At 50.0% G+C, this 18,018-nt stretch overlaps 1 protein-coding gene across 1 annotated transcript in view; it reads right to left on the reverse strand.

Moving 5' to 3' along the window:
• Positions 1-739, reverse strand: part of EZR (ezrin) — an 82,724-nt gene extending 81,985 nt beyond the window's left edge. The window contains exon 1 of the mRNA XM_081093897.1: positions 693-739. The gene's annotated coding sequence lies outside the window, so the exon portion shown is untranslated. The remainder of the gene's footprint in view (positions 1-692) is intronic.
• Positions 740-18,018: the final 17,279 nt, after the last annotated feature.

The following is an 18,018-nucleotide window of genomic DNA, read 5'->3' on the forward strand; positions in this document are numbered from 1 at the left end:
GATGGCTGTAAGGGTCCTTTTTGCTTATCTAAGTCTGACCAAGATTTTTGATATTTCGAAATCACACTTGGTATTTATTTAGTAACTTTCCCCAAAGAAGCTCAAAACCAGTTTGCCACCAAAAGAAATTTTAGAACCCTGAGACCCGGAAGTAATGCCGCCCGCCCGTGATGGGCAGCCGGAATCCAGGGAAGGCCAGGCCTGGCACCGCGCTCCGCACGGGACTGCGGTGGAAATGGGATCCTTTTGTGATGTCTAAAGAGTGTTTTGTTCCTCAGGCTTCGAGAAGGGTGGACAGCAGCGCTGCAGGAAGAGAGGGAGGCCTGGCAACTGTCTGCACGAGAAATAAGCAGGCTACAGAGTCCTCGCTGGGCTACGGGCGAGGTAAGGGTGGTAGGCAGACAGGTCCGCAGACGGAGCTGACAGCTCCCAGACAGGAAACGCAGCTCCGGGCTGGCATCGGTGAGGCCGCGTTTCCGCCCCGAGGCTTGTGAGGTGTCACACCACCCAGCAACCGCCTCCCAGAATCACGAGTGTTGGGTTCTTAGCAACCCTTTCCGACGCACACAGGCTCTTTCAGTAAAACATAACCCAACCGACAGATTGAAGGATGGGCATGGAGGGCGCACAGCACCCCTACAACCGGTGGGGGCCTCGGGTCCACGGCCTCCAAGAGGCGCAGTCCCACTCACCCGCGCGGCCGCCGGAAGTGCTCCTCCCCCGGATGTCGCCCCGCCCCGCGGCGCGCGAGCGTGTCGTCACTTGCGGTCGGCCAATCAGGGCGCGCGACCAAAATAGCCCCCTATAAATTCTTGCGGGGCCCGGGCTGCCGGCGCCGTGCCGCACGCTGGGTGGGGCTGCGCGCGTAGGTGGCGGGCGGAGTCGGGCGGGGTCGGAAGGGGCGGGCCCTGCGCACCTGTTTTCGCCCCACGTAGGCGGGGCAGGTTGTCCGGCTTCTCCCCAAGCCTGGCAGAACCCGGGGTTCCTGTGTGAATAGCTCTGATGCGGCTGCGCGCTGGTTCCGCGGAGTCATCGCTCCCCTCCTAACGTTCCCTCTCGGGAGCAGCGCCCCCCGCGGCCTGCGTGGTCGTAGGGCAAGTTCAAGGACCGACATGAACCGAGCTTCCGGTGGTGGCTGCCGGTCCTGCGGAGCAAATGGTAGTGCGGCCAGCGCTCAGCCCCGAGGAAAGTCTATCAGCGGTTCTCAACCTGTAGGTCGCGACCCCTTTGGCGGTGGAACGACCCTTTCACAGGGGTCGCCTAAGACCATCCTGCATATCAGATATTTACATTACGATTCATAACAGCAGCAACATGACAGTGATGAAGTAGTGACGAAAATAATTTTATGGTTGGGTCACAGCATGAGGAGCTGTATTAAAGGGCCAGGAGGTTGAGAACCACTGGAAATGAACGGAGGCGTCTCTGCCCTCTTCGGAGGCTCCCAGCTGTGGGTGGGAGGCAGGGTCCGGCCCAGCGGAGGTCTGGTGATGAGATGGGCATCCTTCCCCGAGGAAGAACCAGTTCAGGGCGGGAGGCGGTCCTCGGGTCACCTTTCCAGGAAGAGGTGACTTTCGAGCGAATCGGTGGAAAAGCTAAGGCTTTGGCATCGAACACACGTGGGTTCCAGCCTCTGCTCGGGCCACACTCCGCTCTGTGACCCTGAGCACAGCGGCCAGCCTTGGAGTGTTCCCATCCTTAAGACGCAGAGAGCAGCTCAGGCCCAATACCTTCCTGAGGCGCACCCCCCCCCCCATCATGTTCATTTCTCTTTATGTCCCTCCCTCTTTCCTCACTTCCTCTCCTCTCCATTTTCTTTCTTTTCTTCATTCCTTCGTCTTCCTTGCCTTTTTTCTAATTGAGGTATAACTGACACATAATTAAACTGCACAGGTTTTAAGAGGGTAGCTGGTGTCCCTCACCGGTGTGGCTCAATGGATAGAGCTTTGGCCTGTGGACTGAAAGGTCCCGGGTTCTATTCCCCTCAAGGGCACATGCCCGGGTTGTGAGCTGGATCCCCAGTAGGGGGCGTGCAGGAGGCAGCTGATCCATGATTCTCTCATCATTGATGTTTCTCTCCGTCTCCCTTCCTCTCTGAGATCAATTTAAAAAAACTTATTTATTTTTTTAAAAAGAGGGTAGCTGGGTGAACCTTTATGTATATATACACATGTACTGGTAATCAGCTCCCAGATCAAGATATAAGACATTTCTCTAACCCCAGGGTTCCACCTGCTCCTTCCCACTTAAAACTTGGCCCCCAGCGGTAACCACTGTCTGACTCCTACTGTATAGCAAGGTTGCCTGTTCGCTATCAAGTGGTTGCTATTTTCTGTGGTTTCTTCCACCCAACATGTCTGTAAGGTTCATCCATGGCATTGCATATATCAGTAGTTTGTTTCTGGATGGGTAGTATTCTATTGTATGAATATACTACAATTCATTTGTCCATTCTACCATTGATGGGCATTTTGGTTGTTTTTTAGTTTTTGGCTATGAACATTAATATAGTCTTTTGGTGAATAAATGTACTCAATTCTGTTGGATATATACCTACGAGCAGAATTGCTGTGTCAAAGAATAGATGCATGTTTTATTTTAATAGACACTGTAGATCAGCTCCCCCAAAAGGTTGAATTAATTTATATATATATATATATATATATATATATATATATATATTTATTGATTTTTTACAGAGAGGAAGGGAGAGAGATAGAGAGTTAGAAACATCGATCAGCTGCCTCCTGCACATCTCCTACTGGGGATGTGCCCGCAACCAAGGTACATGCCCTTGACCGGAATCGAACCTGAGACCCTTGAGTCCGCAGGCCAACGCTCTATCCACTGAGCCAAACCGGTTTCGGCAAGGTTGAATTAATTTATGAAAGTTAGTTTCTTCACATCCTTCCTTGCCAATAGTTGGCATTAGCAGTCTTCAATTCTTGGTAAGTGTAGCAGTATTTCCGCGTGCTTTTCGTTTGTATTCCCCTAATGAATAATAATGTTGCCCCCTTAATAACTAATTAGCCATTTGGCTAACTTTTTGTGAAATGAGTATTCAAGTAATCTGGTTTTTTAATGGGCTCATCTATCCCCTATGATTTCTAGGAATGCTTTATATTTTCTGGATATGAATCTTTGTTCGGCATCATGAATATATCCTCCTAGTCCAGTGGTCGGCAAACTCATTAGTCAACAGAGCCAAATATCAACAGTACGACGATTGAAATTTCTTTTGAGAGCCAAATTTTTTAAACTTACACTATGTAGGTAGGTACATTGTTATTAACTTAATTAGGGCACTCCTCAGGCTTAGGAAGAGCCACACGCAAGGGGCCAAAGAGCCGCAGGTGGCTCGCGAGCCGCAGTTTGCTGACCACGGTAACCTAGCCTGTGCCTTGCCTCTTCAGTTTCTTATGATGTCTTCATTTCATTTTGTTTTAAAAATAAACATACAAGAACATTGAGTTTTTTAAAATGACAGTCTATGAGATTTGACGCATGTATAAATAATGTAACCAGCACCATAATCAGGATGCAGAACAGTTCTGTCCCTTCCCCAAAACTGCCTTGTGCTTAACTTTGTAGCCAGAGCCTTCCCCCATCTGTAACCGCTGGAGAGTCACGAACCTGTTCTTTGTTGCTATGGTGTTGCCTTTACCAGCATGCCATATAAATGGAATCATACAGTGTGGGTAGACTTTTGAGTGTGAGATTTATCCATGTTGTTGCATGTATCAATAGCCATTCCTTTTTATCACTCAGTGGTCGTCTATCCTATGGATGCACCACTGTTTATTCACTTGTTGAAGGAAATTTGGGTTGTTGACACTTTTTGACAACCAGAACTTGCGCTGCTATAAACATCTGTGTACAGGTTTTTGTGTAAACATATGTTTTCATTTCTCCGGATTAAGTACCCAGGAGAGGGTTACTAGATCATTTGTGTATGTATGTTTTAACTTTATACAAATAGGCCAGTCTGTTTGTGTTCCCATCAGCAATGTGTGGGAGTTCCGTGTGCTCTGTACCCTCACCAACCACATTATTATCACTGTTTCTATTTTAGGGTTCTAATAGCTGATGGCGGTATTTCATCATAGTTTTACTGTGCATTCCCTAAAGGCTAAATTGTTGAGCATTCATTCTATGGGCTTATCTGTCATACATTTATTCTCATTGGTAAGATCTGTTCAAGCATTTTGCTCCCCCTTTTTAAAAATCAGGTTGTTTTCTTACTGTTGAATTTTGAGAATTCATGTATTCTGGATATAAGTCCTTTGTTAAAAAAACTATCTTCCATTAAATTGACTTTGCATCTTTGTGAAAAATCAGTTTGCCATATTCTGTGGTTATTACCCATCTTGCATGTCTACTTTTTCATTAACTTATCATAGTTATTGTAAATTCCCTATCTGATCATTCCAAACTCTGTATCATACCTGTCAGGTTCTGATGCTTGCTTTGTCTCTTCAGACTGTATTTTCTTCTTGCCTTTAAACATGCATCGTATTTTTTGGTTGAACGCCAGACATGATGGATCAGGCAGGAGGAACTGGGGTGATTAGGCTTTTAGGGTGAAGTTTTACGGTAATTGGACCAGGAGTTGGCCTGTGATTATTGTTTGCTATAGCTGGAGGCTTCTGCTAGTTTCCGTGTTTTTTGATGCATCCCTGTTGTCTTTGGGTTTTCCTAAGGACTCTACACAGAGTCTGCTTTGCAGCTAGCTCTCTCCGTGGGAATCCCTGTTGTTATGTACTGGAGCCCTGATGATGTGGGTAAGGTGTAGGGAAAGGGAGGTGTTCTCTGATCATATCATTAAATCTTTTCTTTTTAAGTAGGCTTGAGTCCTTGTGCTGTGACCTTCAGAAGCAGTTCTTAGCTTTTTCTTTTTTTAATCTCCTTACAAGAGACACGAAGGTTCATGGGGCTGGAGTTGACTAAATGCCGTTCCTCCAAATCAGATAAGACTCTGTAAAGAGAGTGAGCCTTTGTTATGGCAACCACACTGGGTCTTTTTGGAAATGGTTAATTTTCCCTTCCCTGCCTGAAACCATGGTGGGGCTCCTGGAGATAAAACCCATAGAAGTGCGGGGCCCCCGGAAGAGCTGAAACCATAAGGTCTGTTGATTAATTTTTATGTGTAAAGATTTTCCAGTTACCTTTTTCTTATTGATTTCTAATTTCCATTGTGGTCATAGAACGTATTTTGAATAATTTCAATGTTTAAAATGTATCAAGGTTTGTTTTAGGATCCTGGATACGTTCCGTTTTGGTGACTGTTCCTCGGGAAGAATGTGGTAGGAAATCAGTCGAGCTGGTTGGTTGGGGTGTTTTCGGTTCTGTCTCCTGGCTGATCTGCTTTTTGTTCTGTTGCTTGCTGAGAGGAGTGCTGAGCTTTCTGCCTGTAACTGTGGATTTATCCATGTCTCCTCTCGGTTTTATTGAATTTTGCTGCATCGTAGTGTCTCTGATTTAAGAGCGGACTGCTGCCGTGTTACAAGCACAAACCAAAGTATGGCAACGAGGGGCCATTTTTTTGCAGAATGGACTTTGTCCACATGCCACAATCTGATACTCAGCTTCAGTCCTGACAGTGTGCGCCTCAATTTTGATGACAGACACCTTATGCCAGGACATCTCGGACTTCCAGGAATTTCACATAAAAAAACGTATGGAACATGTATGACATACACACATATAACATAAAGAAGGCGCGGTTACTTCTTTGATTGCAATGTATAAACACAAATGTAACCCTGCCATTCCCTGGAGCATTATCCCAATTTGTTGAGCTTCTGCTTCCCGGCATATGTCGCCAGTTTGGCTCAAATAAACTCACAAAAATTCTTTACAGGTTTCAATGGGGTTTTTTTAGGTTAACAACAGATTGAGTAAAACTGCGTGTCACACCGATCCACAGAGCTGCAGAGCGACCGAGAGTGACACTAATGCCTTGGTTTTTTATCACATCTCTCAGCTAAACTGGGGACATCTGATCAAAAGGCAGGAATTATGGGGGAAAACACACACACATAAACACAGGCCCAAAATGGCCGTCATTCCTGCTAAAAGCCCACGATAACAAACCTAGATTGAATACCTGGTCTGATGGCAGTTTCAACCTCCCCCAGAAACACAATCAACCCGTCTGGGATTTTCTGGTCCAGCACCAGTAAGGAAACCTGTCACACAGGCTCTCTCCCTCCCCGCTGGCAACAAGAGGCAATCTGCATCATAAAAGCCTGCCCCCTTGGCTTCCCCCAAAGACGTCTGGGCCCAGAGGTAATCCTTTCCTTTCTTTTGCTAATAGCGCCCGTGCCCCGCCCAGCTTCCCGTAAACCCTCCCAGTTTGTACAACCTCTCCAGGGCCCTTCCAGTTGCTGGGTAGGATGCTACCCTTTCCACGAGCCTCTTAATAAAGCCGATGAGATCTTCAAATGTTCTCAGTTGAATTTTGTTTTCTAACAACATTTATATAAAGCTTCGAAATGTAGAAAATAATACCTAGTGTTTAGAAATACACACACAGTTAGTGCAAGAAGTCTATGGAAATCCCAGATAGGAGTGGCTTCTTGAAGAAAGAGGGAGATTAGGGTTAGGGTTACATGGGGAACTATTTTTGTAATGTTTTAGTTCTTAACCTGGGAGTTCTTAAACTGTGGATCGTATTACTTTTTATGCCTTTGTATGTGTTCAAAAAATAAAAATAAAAAAAAATATATATATATATATAAAAGAGCCCTAGCTGGTTTGGCTCAGTGGATAGAGTTTCGGCCTGCGGGCTGAAAGGTCCCAGGTTTGATTCTGCTTAGGGCCACGTGCCTCGGTTTCGGGCTGGATCCCCAGTAGGATAAATAAATAAATAAAATTAAAAGAAAGAAAGAAAAAAGAGAAGCTACTTGAGTCCCTTTCAGCCTTTGTGGATTGGCCAGCTTCAGCGGGGGGTGGGGTGGGGGTGGGAGTGTGGGGGGGACACACATTGTTGCCGAGATGGAGTTGACACCCTAACCTTGCCCCCTGAGACCCCCCTCCTCTGCACTTTCCCTCCATCTCAGCAGTTGAGAGATTCCTGTGGGGCTCCTCTGTGCTTCTGTTAGTCCCTTCACCAAGCCAACACGGAAATCCTGGGAATGGAAAGAAAATTCCACAGTAAAGTTAAGTGTGAGAGTCATCCAAAACTCCGAGGCTGGGACAAGACTGGTTAAAAATAGTTCTGCGTTGAAACTCAATCTTGTAAATCCCATCGTAGGAAACTTTTACTGCTTTGATGTGGATCTAAATGTTTGAAAGCAGGGGTTTTCGTGTGGTGATTCTTTCCAGTCGCCTGCGATGCTGGCAGGGACGCAATCTCGGGAGGCGCATGACCCTCACTGGGCCCCGGCCCGGCGGAGTCCCCTCCGGAAGGGACGCCTCCCTGGATTGCAAACACTTTCTCCGCGGGCTTCAGTTCCAGGCCAAACCAGTTCGGCAGCATGCTTCTGTACCTTTCCAGAGACTGATCCGAATCGGCTGGCCAGGCTTTAAAACCATTTAATTCTTTCATTTCTTGAAAGCCTCTTTCTTTTGAAAGCCTATGGGTGAATCATACAATTAACATCTGAAAAGACTTAGCAGCCATTGAACCCAGGGACCTGGGGGAGTTTGACCCACCCCCATGGCAGCTGACCTTCCAGAGCAACCTTGGACTTGGCAGGGGCCTTTGGAGGTGGGAAAAGGGTAGCTGCTGAGATGTGGGGGTCCCCAGGCAGGGGAGGGGAAGAGGGAGGGGAGAAGGGGCTGTCCCCTCTCCACCACCCCCTTCCCAGTTCTCACTGACTGTTCTGAGCAACCCCTCCCTCCTCCTTGTGTTTAATCCCTTCTCTGGCTCAGTTCGAAGCAGACATCAACAAATCTTTAGAGAAAGAACGAGGGAAGCCCGTTTGAGTCACTGTTCCGTCTCTAGATTTTTGATGACTTCGGTTGGTAAAATATTTTCGAAGGTGCATTTTCAATTCTATTCATAATTGTCCTACAAAACGAGAGACTGTAGACATTTGCTTTGAATGAAAAAGAAAAGATTGGTGTTAGGATCCCGTTCAAAGTGCTGGAGTAGGAGGGGCCTCGTTTGCATGCAGGAGCTCGGCTGTGAGTTCCCCACCCCTCGTTGCCCTAGATTTTCCTTCACTCCCTGTCTGCTCATCTCCCCGGCTCTGTGTGTTCCCTGAGAAGAGGCCTGTAAGGATGGAAGACCGTAACTCATCGTCATCATGGCGTCTGATGATTGAGTTTCTGCATCTTCAACCCCTCGGGAAAACCTGAGCCTGTCCCTACCCTGAGCCATTCAGGTCGGTGCCTGCACCTCAGCCCAGCTGAGCGGTGGGTGGCAGGACACTGTGGAGAGCTGCCGCCCGCGACCAGATCACACTCAGGGAGCGACTTCCAGCAGCTGGCCGGCAGGAAGGGACTTCGACCGCAGATCGGGCAGCGGTTGGTGTAGCCGAGGGGCTGCCCAGGAAGCTGGGGCAGGGTGGGGGCGTGGTGCGGCCTCAGGCAGCCGCTGCCCACGGGGCAGGTGGCCTTTGCACAAGGCGCCCAGGCCTTCCGCTCTCTTCTGCCGGCGACCGAACAGCCACTGCATGTAATGGGAGCTGTGAGCGCTGATCTTCACTGCCCGGCTCAGCTCCCTGGAGAAGGTGTTTGCTGCCCGCCACCCCCACCACCTGTTTGTCTCCCTGCAGCCGACTTCTGCCCGCGCTCGCCCTCCTGGCGGGTCCCAGGGCCTCTCCAGCCAGGGCTCCCGATGGCTCGGGCTCCTCTGCTCTGCTGGACTCACTCCCTTCGTTAAACTCCGCTCTTTTCCTTGCATCTCTCTGGCTTCCAGTGCCTCCGTCTCTGTCCTTTCCTCGTGGGTTGGCATTCCCTGACTCCTGGCTTCGAAGTCACATGACCTGGGCTCAGATCTCAGCGCCCCTTTCGAGGAACCCTGGACGAGTCGCAGAGCTGGCACCCCCCGCGGGTGCCTCCCTGTGAAATGGGCTCATCCGGCACCTCCCTCCTGTGGGAGGAGGTTAAATACTTATAAGTGCCTCACAGAGTCTCTTACGAACTTTGGCACGAATGCTCGCTAATGCCATTGTGAGATTTTTCTCACTGTATCTGCTCCTCCGTCCACAACAGGTGCCTGAGCCTCCTCCTGACTCCCACCCCGGCCTCAGCGCCAGGAATGTTCCAGAGATGGCACTCTGTTCAGAAAGGAAGGGAGAGGGAGAGACTTCCACCAGCGGCCTCCTGCAGGCTCCCCACCGGGACCCCAGCCCGAAGCCCAGGCCTGTGCCCTGACCGGGAATCCTGCCGTGACCTCCCGGGTCACAGGCTGATGCTCCACAACCTATGCTCCTACGCCTGCCGGGCGGAGCACCTGCTTTTTAACTAGAAGATAGAAAGTGAGGTTTTCGTGTGAAAATTCGAGATGTTTTAAAGTGTTGGCAGGTAGTGAAAGCAAACAAATCGAGTGGGGTCCGAAACAACTTAGAATTTAGCTTTCAGGCTCCCGGTTTGTGATATCTGAGCTACAGTCTTGTTCCCCTGCCTGCTGGGGGAGGGCAGTTCTGAGGCTGAAATGGCCCCCACGGTCGTCCACCTGCGGGGAGGATGGAGGCTGCGGCTGAGACAGGACTTGGGGGGCTCCCACTGCTGAGTGGTGGCGGCTGGGCCAGAGCTGTGCCCTGGGCACGTGAAGTGCGTGGATGGCCCTGGGGTGTGCCCTGGGGTGCACGCCCTCTCGGAAGAGCCACCAGGTGGAGACCCTTGGCTGAATCTTCACCCTGAGGCTCAGCCAGGAGGCAGCTGCCCCCACTTGTCGAGGACCACGCAGGCCGACCCACAGGCCCTTCCTCAGTTCCCTGCTTGGGCCGCAGTCCCTGCACCTGCCCGCCGGGCATCCGAGAGGGAAATCCCACGGCAGGGCTCAGGCCGACCTGAGAGGGCCATCTGGACTAGCAAATAAGAGGGACAGACTCCCAGGTGGAGTCTGACAGTGTGGGTGACGGGGGGAGGGATTGAGCAAAAGAGAAAGAAAAGCTAACTCATGGACACAGGCAACAGTGTGGTGACTGGGGGTGGGGGGGTGGGGCTGGGGGTCCTGCCCCTGAGCTACCTGTAGTTGTAAGTTCTAGGATCTGAGTTCCGTGTCACCCTCCCCATGTGAGCAGAACCTGGGGAACCCGGCCGAGGCTCATTCCCTGCACACACACGGGCCGCCTGACTCTCCCTCGGTTTGATGGCTCCGTCATTGATTTTAACGCTTCCTCTCCCCTTGCCCGAGTCCCTCCTATGGGCCCCGGGTGCTGACCATGGAATGTCACGGTGTCTTCACACGCCTCCTGCGTGGCTTGAAACTGGGAACTGTGGGTGCTGAGGCTGTCTAGCTCTAAGGCAGTGGTTCTCAACCTTTTGGCCCTTTCAATACAGCTCCTCATGTTGTGACCCAACCATAAAATTGTTTTCGTTGCTACTTCCTAACTGTCATGTTGCTACTGTTATGAATCGTCATGTAAATATCTGATATGCAGGATGGTCTCAGGCGACCCCTGTGAAAGGGTCGTTCAACCGCCAAAGGGGTCGCGACCCACAGGTTGAGAACCCTGCTCTAAGGCTTTCCTTCTTAGGCGCCTGGCACAAGGCGGCCTGTCGGGAAGGGATGCTCACCTTCCCCACCAGGAGGCCACCTCTCATTTCCGAAGGCTCGCGGGTAGTTCTGGAAAGCTCCTTCCAGCTGTTTGAATTCAGGGAAGCTCCTTCCAACTGTTTGAATTCAGGGAAGCTCCTTCCAACTGTTTGAATTCAGGGAAGCTCCTTCCAGCTGTTTGAATTCAGGGAAGCTCCTTCCAGCTGTTTGAATTCAGGGAAGCTCCTTCCAGCTGTTTGAATTCAGGGAAGCTCCTTCCAGCTGTTTGAATTCAGGGAAGCTCCTTCCAGCTGTTTGAATTCAGGGAAGCTCCTTCCAGCTGTTTGAATTCAGGGCGGGAGCGTGTCACTGAAAGGGAATTCGTGGGCGGAGCTTCTTTGCTGTGGGGTTTCCTCGCAGGTGTCCCGTTAGACAAGGGCCAGGATGGCCCACTGGCCTCGAGTCCTGCGTTTCGTAGGTTCCCCGTGTCCTTGTGTTTGCTGCTGCGTCTTGGTGACGGGTGATGCCAGGGATGTGAGGTTCTATTAAACGGTGCCCTCCACCTTCCACTTGGTCTTCCTTCTGGGCCACCTGGTTGCAGCCTTGACTTTTCAGCTCATTTTATAGCTTATTTGACATAAAACATTGTCCGCGAGTCGAATGGAAAATTCCACTCAAGGAGGCCGGCCCGCCTCGATGCGAGGGTTAGCTGTAATTAAAGCTGGCGCGTGGCTCCGAGTCCTGTTTGCAATGAGGCTTAAATCCAGGCCAGCTCCCCACCCAGCGGAGGCGGCCGTGCCGGCATCCCATCCCCACGCAGAGGCGGCTCTCCCGGCATCCCCACGCGGAGGCGGCCGTCCCGGCATCCCATCCCCACGCAGAGGCGGCTCTCCCGGCATCCCCACGCGGAGGCAGCTCTCCCGGCATCCCCACGCGGAGGCGGCCGTTCCGGCATCCCATCCCCCACGCGGAGGCGGCCGTCCGGCATCCCCACCTGCCTGGGAGCAGCCTGCCTCTCACCTCTCCACGGAGTGTGGTCCAAGCGAATCACTTCTTTCTCCTCCGTGTTTATCTTTTCCTAGAGGCCTGATGCACAATATTTGTGCAAGGGGCTCAGCCCTCGCAGCCCCAGCTTCGTCTGGAAGGTCACCTGGAAGGTCGTTCGGCTGTCCGGTTTGATTAGCATGTTACACTTTTATTATTATAGATAGGGTGTCACCTCTCCCCAGTCCGGGCATCAGGCTGGCTGCTGCACGCAGAGGTGACCGATGGGCTAATGTCCCAGCCCCTGGCACGGACCACAGGGACGGCCCAAGGGCTCCAGGTGGGGACATGGCAGCCACATGTCTCACCAAGATGCCCCCAGGGGCCTGACCGACCATGTGAGTGGGAATGGGAGGGTGACGCTATGCGGAGGGAGTCTGAGGAGACACAGGGACTCTAAATGAAGAGGTTCTGTTTTGAAACTTCTCTGTTGGAAGCAGATGCCTTTGGTTGAGCATGTGTGTGTGTCTAATATATTTTTTTCTTTAATAGTGTTATATATTCATTGCAAAAAATAAATAAAAATTCATAGAGGCGACAAACCACTAAAATAATAAAGTACTACATACACAGAATTAATATCTACATATTTATACCTGAGGTCTCTCTCTATATACAGGGGTGGACAAAAGCAGGTTTACAGTTGTATGTGAAGCAGAGTTTGTTCTAGTATTATTATTATTTTATTAATTGTTGTATTATTTATTTGCATTACAACTGTATACCTACTTTTACATATACCAACTGTATACATATACCAATGCCGTATATATATATATATATATATTTATTCTTTTATTCATTTTTTAATAATGGTATCATACAATACACACACGTCTACTACTCTTAAAAATGTATCATGTACTGATCACTTTTCCTTTTCAACAAATATTAATTTATGTCATCATTACATGGTCTGTCAAAATGCATTTAAATAAAGAAGTTGCTCAGTGTGGCTCAGTGGTTGAGTGTTGACCTATGAACCAGGAGGTCACAGTTCGATTCCAGGTCAGGGCACATGCCTGGGTTGTGGGCTTGATCCCTAGAGGGGACGTGCTGGAGGCAGCCAATCAATGATTCTCTCTCATCACTGATGTTTCTCTCTCTCTCCCTCTCCCTTCTGCTCTGAAATCAATAAAAACCTATTTAAAAAAATAAAGAAGTTGCTTAGAGAGTTTCCAGCTTTGTGTTTGGGGAACATCTTTTCATATGGCCTTGTCAGTGTCATAAGGTGTAGACATAAGAATCTTCTCCTACCACCTTCATTTTTGCTGTAGAAGACGCTGAGCATTCTGGGAGAGGTGGACACCAAACCATGGACTCGGAGGTCTGGTGAGCACCGATGGCCACTGGGGCTAAAACCAGCCCCCCCTCCCCTCCATGGGATTAGTACCTGTGCCCCACCCTCCACCCCCAAGTGGCTGCACTGTTGGGTTTTTGCGTCTGTCTCTCCCTTTCCCTTTGACGGCAGCCCTGGGTTCGAGGCTGTCCGTGTGAAGGAATGCGGCCTGGGTGGGACAGGAGCCCTGCAGTGACTGCACAGGGCAGAGGAGGACAGGTGGTTCTGGAGGACAAGGTGCTGCCTCCTGGGATCATTGCTTGAGAAGTGGCCATAGAATAAACATGGAATTTAACCAAATACACAAAACCTGGGTTCCTCCAACAGGAACCCAGCCCAGACCGATGGGTGCCGGGAGGGCCTGGAAGGAGCAGGAGAAACAGCTTACCTCCTGGAGGGCACCCATGCTCGCCTCTTCGGCCACATGTTAGCCTTGGGCATCGGGATACAGTGTGACGTGTGACTCATCTCCCGGCGCTGGGCTCTGCGGAGCAGCAGCTGCAGGCGTTTGTGCAAGTGGTTAGAGCTGCCCGCCACCCTGGGCCCGCGGGAGAAGACCTTCGGAGGCTTAGGGTGTGGGGGGTCTGCCGGGCCCTGCGGGGAGAAGTCAACGCTCTTCTTTTACCGAGTCATCACACCCGATTTCAGCAAGTTCACGGGATTCAGAAAAGTGCCGATGCTGACACAGCACGCGGCATCCAGCACTTAGGAGCGTGCTCCAGGCCCTTTCCTACAGCTTTCTGCCCATTCGCTCACTTCCTCCTCACAAAAGCCCTGAGAGGAAGGTGCTGCCATTAGGGCCACGTGCTGGGGGGGGGGGGGGCAGAGGCCCCCAGAGGCCCTCGAGCCAGGCCCCCAGGGGCAGAGCTGGCCGGTGCCCGGGCAGCCGGTCTTGGCGCTCCGCTGTGTGTCTTTGTAGAGCTGTTTGCAGTCATTGATTCACGTGTCACACTAGAGCAGCGGTTCTCAACCTGTGGGTCGCGACCCCTTTGGCAGTCCAACGACCCTTTCATAGAGGTCGCCAGAGACCATCCTGCATATCAGATATTTACATGACGATTCATCACAGTAGCAACATTACAGTTAGGAAGTAGCCATGAAAATAATTTAATGGTTGGGTCCCAGCATGAGGAACTGTAGTTAAAGGGCCAGAAGGTGGAGAACCACTGGGCTAGCCTCGTCTTTTCAAAATGTGCAGTCGCCCTGCCTGGGAAAAGTGCTGGGTGGCTCAGAAAGCAATGCTCTCAGCTCAGACGCAGAGTGAACTTTCTCATTCTGAATTTATTTACTTCCAAGAAATATCCACTGGTATCAATTACGTGCCAGACACTGTTCAAGGCACTTGAGCTGCATTGACTGTTACAATAGATATACAGACAAGAGAGAGTAGCTACTCAATACAAAGACGCCTGCCTGCTGGAGAGTTCCTCCTGCAGGCCATTCCCCTGGCGCTGAAAGAGGCGGCACAGAGGAGACCACTTACAGGCACAGGCACAAGGCCCCCGTATCAGAATCCGAGAGCTTCAGAGGCCCTACCCAGGGCAGACCTCCGCCAGTCCCTCTGCCAAACTCTCTTTGATTAAAAAAAAATTTTTTTTTATTGATTTCAGAGAGGAAGGGAGAAGGAGAGAGAGATAGACATATCAATGATGAGAATCATTGATTAGCTGCCTCCTACAGGCCCCACACCGGGGATCAAGCCCACAACCCAGGAAGTCGAACCATGAACTCCTGCCTCCTAGGTCGACACTCAATCACTGAGCCATGCCAGCCAGGCCTGAGTTTTTATTAGGTCCTAGCAGCCTTCTTTTCCTGCCTCCCAATGTGTTGTTCATCTTAGCTGGGGAAGGTTCAAACATGTGGGCGTGTGCTGAGGGTGCGGAGGGCGAGGATCTGCTGGGACTGCTGGGTAAGGATCAGGGCCAGAAATAGCTTTCGAGCTGTTAGGATGACTCGTTTATTGTGGTAGACCATTAAACAGCTGTAGCCGATGACCCAGGTGAATCATGAACGGATCCCGGGCTCACCGTGTGGGGCCCACTGAGAGGTCATGCAGAATCAGGAGCCTTCGTGTGGCCCCAACCTCAGCCCCTATGCTCACAACCACCTTTGTGGCAGCCACAGGCCCCTGGCCTCCTCAGAGGTGACCTTGCCCAGGGCACAGGCTGCCTCCGCTGGCAGAAGCCAGTGGCTTGAGGGTTGGAAATACACAAACATTTTTAATGAAAGCAAAATGGGGCAGTGGGGTCTCGGCCATCGGGGATTGAGCTCCGGCGAGGCGGGGTGGGTGCCGTGCCCCTGTCATGGCAGCCACAGCAGCCTGGCGACAGGAGGGGGCCTGCAAGGAGCACAGGCTGGCAGTTTCATCCCTGGGCAGGTGTGGAGGCTCTGGCCCAGCTGGTTCTGCAAACACCACTAGGGCAGGCAACTGGCGGCTCCCAGAGCCTCCTCAGCTTAATTACTTAATCACACCCCACGAGTAATCAATCACCCCGTGAGTATTTAAGCATACTATGCTAGTGAGCCTGCGAGTGAGGAGTGAGCCGTATTATATAATAATACATAATATTAATTCTAATTTATAATTTTTTTTTATACCCAAATGGCCAAAACTGCCTTCGATTTAATTAGTCATTAAGAAATGCAAATTTAGACCACAAGGTGATATCACTCTACCCACTGGAATCGCCAACATGAAAAAGATGGAAAGCACGCTATGTTGGGAAGGTGTGGAGTAGCTGGAACTTCATACACAGCCTACGAGTGTAAATTAGTACAACCTTTCTGGTGCATCGTCCGTATCTTCTAAAGTTGGGTATATGGTCCAGCAATTTCATTCCTCGGCTGATATCAAACAGAAATGCATCTATGAGTTTACTGAGTGACAAGTACTAAAAGGTTCATAGCAGTAGTACTTTCAAGAGCCTCAAACTGGAAATTATCCAAGTGCCCTGCCACCGGAGGATGGATGCACATTCACGGAAAGGAATGGTATCAGTAATAAAAATGTGCTACCTGGGATTACATGCAAGGTCAAGGAGGAGTCTCACAAACACAATGCTGAAGAAACACACCCAAGAGTACGCGCTCCACGATTCCATTTTCGCAAGGTACAGACGTAGGCAACATTCACGGAGCCTGTCAGCAAAGAGGGTGCTGCCTGGAGGAGAGCCTGGTGGTGGTTCTGGATGCTAGTTACACTCTTTCTTGACCTGTGTGCTAGTTTCACACATATGTCTGGTTTGTGCCAATTCATTCAAGTAAAACAAAAGTTTACTACAATGACAAAAACCACGTGAATTTCATCTTTAGGAAATTACAAGTACATACTAACGTCAATCAATTTAACACAAGTGTAGAATAAGGTGAGTCAGTCTTTCACTCTACAGGTGTGCAGGAAAGGTCAATACTCACAGTGAATTTCGCTCTTTCTTCCATCACTTCATAACCCAGAATAGTAGGGGTAGAAGGCCTATCTTCCAAATTCGCTGTTTCAAGATTCTGCTCTTCACTTTCTCTTGGTCTAGTCGAATACTCAATGCAAGAATCGGCATTTGTAAACTTAGTCCTAAGGAGGGGGCTGCTACAGACGGATGAGGCGCTATCCCTTTGACCAGGTGCACTGGTCTGTTTCCTGGTTCCTGTATTTGAGTCTTCCAACTGGCCTTTGGAAGAGTTTGAGCTTGTTGAGAGGCTCCCCAAAGAGGAACTTCTTTGGTTTCTGCTGGCTGTGAAGCTGGAAGCAGAACTCCCTATGGGTATGGGAACTGGGACGTAAGGAGTTGCCATCTTCGGGGCTTTGCAACAAATCTGCACACTGCTGAGTCCAAGCACTTAGAGAACAACTGATGTGCAATCCATTATCTTCTTCTTGGGAATCTGAGCCACTCCGCGGTCCCCTCCAGCACGCTCCCCGGGACTGTCACCCCGACCTCCGGCGCCGGGCTCCCCGTACCCACCCACGCCGCGCGCGTCCTCACGTGACCCGCAGCCTGCCGCTCCCGCTGCCTGCCGCCTGCCCGGAGCCCACGCCGCGGAGCGAGGGGCGGGCCTAATTTATAATTCTTAATGAAGACAAACATCTTTGGTACCATTAACAAATAAAAATAAAATATCACTTTAGGAAACCCACTAATAGGGATACAAGATTTTTAAAAAAGGAGTATCCTCTGCTCTAGGGATGTTTCTGAAGATGCTCTCGCCTCCAGACACGTTCCCTCCCCGCTGGGTGCTGCCCTCCTCCCACAGCCAGTGACCTGGATGGTGGGAATGGTTGTGGACAAACTCAGCGAGCTGCCCTGCTCTCCGGTGCCGCCAGAGCACTCGGCACGCACATGTGGCGCTGGGTTGCAGCACGTGATGATGATACAGTTTAACAGAATGGCCTTTAGAGCTGGGTCACCCTCATGACGACTGTAAATGATTAAACAAGTCAGTGAGGGCTGGGAGGCATGGGCTCCAGAAGCAGCTGACCAAGCTGCTCAATTAAAACATAACTTTCAAAAATATGTTTTTGATTTTTTTAGAGAGAAGAAGGGAAAGGGAGAGAGAGAGAAAAACATCAATGAGAGAGATCGGCTGCCTCCTGATGCCCCCTGACCAGGAATCAACAGGTGGCCTCTTGGTGCATGGGTTGATGCTCCACCACTGAGCCACACCAGCCAGGCAAAACATAACTTTCTTTAACTTGATGTTTTAATACTTCATTAATTTTTATTATATAATACCATTTTAACATTGCAATATTTGCTTTGGCCAATATTATCTAAAATAAATCCATCCCTACATTAGAATCTACATTTCTTCCAAATTTCTGAACAAACAGGGAATGTTGTTTTCATATTAATTTATAAATTTGTGCTTACCATTCACCAGTGTAAATAAGATATGACTTGGTTACAGTCACAATGATAAAATGATAAAATTATAATGATAAAATGAGACACATTTGGGACATTTTCCCCAACGGGCATGGGCCGTCACC

The sequence above is a fragment of the Myotis nattereri genome (genome assembly GCF_964212035.1).
Source record: "Myotis nattereri genome assembly, chromosome: 6".
Classification (NCBI taxonomy): domain Eukaryota; kingdom Metazoa; phylum Chordata; class Mammalia; order Chiroptera; family Vespertilionidae; genus Myotis; species Myotis nattereri.